The sequence below is a fragment of the Gekko japonicus genome, unplaced genomic scaffold, assembly GCF_001447785.1.
Source record: "Gekko japonicus isolate JY-2015 unplaced genomic scaffold, Gekko_japonicus_V1.1 scaffold451, whole genome shotgun sequence".
Lineage (NCBI taxonomy): Eukaryota > Metazoa > Chordata > Lepidosauria > Squamata > Gekkonidae > Gekko > Gekko japonicus.
In genome coordinates this window covers 219,421-224,101 of record NW_015175983.1, presented here as the reverse complement: position 1 = coordinate 224,101, position 4,681 = coordinate 219,421, and positions in this window count along the sequence as shown.

The following is a 4,681-nucleotide window of genomic DNA, read 5'->3' as shown; positions in this document are numbered from 1 at the left end:
TCCTGCTGGAACTATTGGGGGAGTATCCTCATGCGCCCTGCCAGGCCTGTGGGAGGGCAAGCACTACTCTGGGGTGTCTTATGACCTTCCATTGTATGGATTCCAGAGGGGTGGCTGTATTCGTTCTTTGCAGGAGTCTGGCTCTAATCTTTGAAAACTGTGTTCAGTTTTGGGCACCACATTTTAGGAAGGATGTCGACAAGCTCGAGTGTGCCCAGAAGAGGGCAACCAGGATGGTGAGAGGGTTGGAGTCCAAGTCTTATGAGGAAAGGCTGAAAGAGCTGGGTATGTTTAGCCTGGGAAAGAGAAGGCTTAGAGGGGACCTGACTGCAGTCTTCAAGTATTCGAAGGGCTGTCATGTAGAAGATGGAGCAGATCTATTCTCTCTTGCTCCAGATTGCAAGACTAGATCTAATGGGTGGAAATGACAAGGGAGTGGTTACCGGCTAAATATCAGGAGAAACTTCATACCTGTAAGAGTGGTTGAGCAGTGGAACAGTCTGCCTCGGGAGGTGGTGGAAGCTCCTTTGCTGGATGTTTTCAAGCGGAGGCTGGATGGCCATCTTTCGGGTATATTGTAGGGCTGTCTTTTGGCTATGCTCCTGCAGAGTGCAGGGGGTTGGACTAGATGACCTGCAAGATCCCTTCCAACTCTAACATTCTATGATTCTATGATTCTTGGAGATCCAAAGCCGTTTCTATCATTCTCTTCTCCTCCATTTTATCCTCACAACAACCCTGTGAGGTAGCTTAGGATGAGAATGTGTGACTGGCCCAATGTTACCCAGCAGAATAGGGATTTGAAACTGGGTCTCTCAGAATCTAGTCCAATACTCTAACATTTATTTTATTTCTTTATTTCGGCTTACATGACCAAAGGTCTCAAGCACATGTATAAAATACAGTTTATGTTTGAACACCCAAACAAAGTTAAAACAGGGAGCTTCTCCAAATCGGTAGGATATAATCAGTATAAAACGTTCCGAATATATTGTTTAAAATAGTTAAGATAAATACATATAAGCTTTTCAGTGGTATCCACTATTTACGCTTCAGTGCTATTATAGTTGCTAAATACCTTGCTACTGAAGCAGTAATTGCCAGGTTAGTATCTGTCAGCAAATAAGAAATCACCCATGACTCAAGTGGAAGATGATATTTTGTTAAAATGGGTAGTATCCAATAAGACCTAGGAGCTATCCAGTGGAAACAAAAGAGAAGGAGGTGTGTCAATCTCAATGGGTGCGCCGATGCAAACTCTATCTGAATAGGGAATGCGTGCAAAATGACCCGTTAACGCTGCAGATGGTACAACATTTAGCCTAGCAAGAGTAAAAGCAATCCTATATGATGGAAGAGTCAACGAGGGGGAATCCCCAATGCTAGTGGAGAGCATACGCGCCTTGCACATGGGGCAGTGCTCGCCCTATCCCAAATACCTGCCCTTAGTTTAATCTGGGTCCATCCTTCATGCCGGGATATATTTTCCAGCGTTGTTAATGGGATACCAAGGAGATCCAGTTTCTTATCTATTTGCTTAAACCAGGTTTTTCTATAATTATCCTCCTTCAATTTATGTATTAGGTTTCCTGATGTTGAATTAGAAAAACAGACCTTCAGTCTTAGTCTAAAAGCAGCCAACCATGCTCTAGGTTCTAGGGAGCTTTGGACCAGCTCCCACCTAAGCACCACTCTGGCCATGCATTTCGGAAGGCCCATGATTCGTCTTAAAAATTGTATCAGTATATTATCTAAATATTCTGAAGCTGGACCCCACACTTCACTCAGTCTCAGAGTGGCTTACAAACTCCTTTCCCTTCCCATCCCCTCAACAGACACCCTGTGAGGTAGGCAGGGCTGAGAGAGCTCTGACGGAAACTGCTCTTTTTTTTGAGAACAGCGCTGACAGAACTGTGGCTTGCCCAAGGTCATCCAGCAGGTGCAAGTGGAGGAGTGGGGAATCAAACCCAGTTCTCCCAGATTAGAGTCCACACACTTAACCACTACACCAAACTGGCTCATTAATCCAAATGGGAACGCCGTATAAAAACTGAAGTATTATTTTTGCATTGAAAGCTTTGATAGCCATTGGTATATATTGGCCACCTGCCGAATAATAGTATCTTAAAAGAGCTTTTACACTATGTCTAGCATTATCACGGGCTATCTTGACGTTTCCATGACAGGTTCTGAGAAAAGTCACAGGTATTTAAAATGATCTGTCAATTCAATTACACCATCATTGATTTTCCACGCTTTACGGTTATGAGTTAACTTCTTAGAGAAAACTGTAACTTTTGATTTCTTATCATTTATCATAAGTCCCTCTTGATTACAATACTCGGAGAAAGCATGTATTGTTTTCTGAAGGCCAACATCAGATCTAGAGAGCAAGATTGCATCTTCTGCATACAATAACACCGGGACTTCCTGGTCTGCCAGAATAAGTGCATGATGAGCATATTTATATCATTAATATAAAAATTAAAGAGTATAGGGGCCAATAAGCAGCCTTGCACTACCCCCTTAGCAAGATTGATAGGGTTTGTGAGCTGTCCTTCCGGGCTGTGATGTAGCTGTGCATAAGGCACTTCATATAATTTAAAGATGAGCCATAAAAGTCTTTTATTTATTGTGGACTTATTTAACTTGGTCCAAAGGCGTGATCTAGAAACGGAGTCGAAAGCAGCTTTTAAATCCACTAATGCTGCGTAAAGACAGTTGCCAGACTTAGATGAATATTTCTCTGCAAGATGGTAAAGAACTCGACAGTGATCCAAAGTGGAGGCGCCTTTCCTAAAGCCAGCCTGCTTGGAGTGAAGAACCCCGTCAGTTTCTAGCCAGGCCTGTAGTTTAGAGTGAAGGAAAGCTGCATAAATTTAGCCTAAAGAAGAGATCAAGCTGATAAGTCGATAATTTGCTGGATCCCTCCTCGCACCCTTTTTATGTATGGGAACAATTATTGCCTGTTTCCATTGATGTGGTATAATACCTGTTTTATCAATTTCAGAAAAGAGAGGAGCCAAAATATTACTCCACCAATCAGGATTTAACTTTAATAAGCCAATTGGACTTAGGTCTGGCCCTGGGACTTTGCCAGAACTCATACCACCAAGTAGTTGACTCACGGTCTCCGGAGAGACTGGGGGCCAAATATCAGATAGTTCAGTTTAAACTATTTGAAAATTAAGATTGGGAAGCTCACCAAAAATGGAAGAAAAGTATTCCTCCAAAGCATCAGGGGTTATGCAACTGGAAAATCCGGAAGCCCTAAAAAGACCCCTATTAACTATTTTCCAAAAGACTCGTGAGTCCTTACTATGAATGTCTGCAATTAACGTCTCCCATTCTTTTTGCTGGGCCGCCTGTTTTTTATATCTAGTCATTTCCCTAAGAGGCCTTTTTAAAGAGATGTACTCTAATAGATGGTTCTGTTTTTTTGGTGGCTCTAAACTGTTGTAGTTTAGACCTTATACGTCTAACACAGTCACGGCATTCTCTATCAAACCACATATTTTTTCACGTTCGCTACTACTATCTAAAGAGATCTTGGTAAGGACTGGTTTGAAAAGGTCCAAGATGTTAGTTAAATAGGTAGTCATACTCTGTATGTCTTTTTGCATAAGGAACTCGTGTACATAAAGGTTGCACGTCTCAGAGTTCATAATGTTAGTGGCCAGAGATGCAATGTGCAATGTCCATTTCTTTGGTCTGAATCCATCCGATCTATGTAATTGCTACTGATGTCACAGCTGGCCTATATAAGTCTCAGTATTAATGGAAAATGGTCCCCTCCTTGGTACTCATCCACTTTAAACTCATGCACCAGAGGTAAGAGACCGGATGTAACCAGACTCTAGTCCAATACTCTAACCCAGAGGTGTCAAACTCGTTATGAGGGCCAAATCTGACATAAATGTCACTTTGTCGGGCCGGGCCATGTGTTCCGTAAAATGTAACACCAGGTCCTGAAGATATAAACTTTATAAAGGACACAGGCAAACCCAATTAACAGAGTAAAATTAATAGAGAAAAGTCCATCTATATGAGGATGAAGAGATAACAATATGATCATAGCAAATAGGTTTCTGTTACATTTGCTTTTTTCTTAGGTACAGAATGTACTCAGAATTCTTATCTCATAGATTTTTTTTTTTTTAATGATCTTTTCCTCTTTTTTCGGGTGGTGGTGCTGCTGTGGTCTCATTACCTGGAGATTTTTGGGGTGGAGCCTGAGTGGTGGGTGTTGCCTTCTGACATACTTCCGGTGATGTTAGGGGGTGTGGCATATGCAAATAAGTTATGCTAATGAGTTGTGCCAATGAGCTCCTGCACCGCTTTTTCTACAAAATGACCCCTGGATAAACATATGGAGCAGAGGTCCATCAGTGGCCATGAGCCACAAGGCATAGATAGAAACTCTCGGTCTGGGGCAAATGATGCTCTGTATTCTTGATGCTGGGGGTGGTGGTCAACAGTGGGAGGGCCTCTAATGTCCTGGCCCCACTGCTGGACCTCCTGATGGCACTGGTATTTCTGGCCACTGTGTGACACAGAGTGTTGGACTGGATGGGCCATTGGCCTGATCCAACATTGGCTTCTCTTATGTTCACTTGTTCTGGGGCAAGTGATGCACTGTATTCTTGGTGCTTGGGGGGGGGGAACCAGGGGGAGGGTTTTA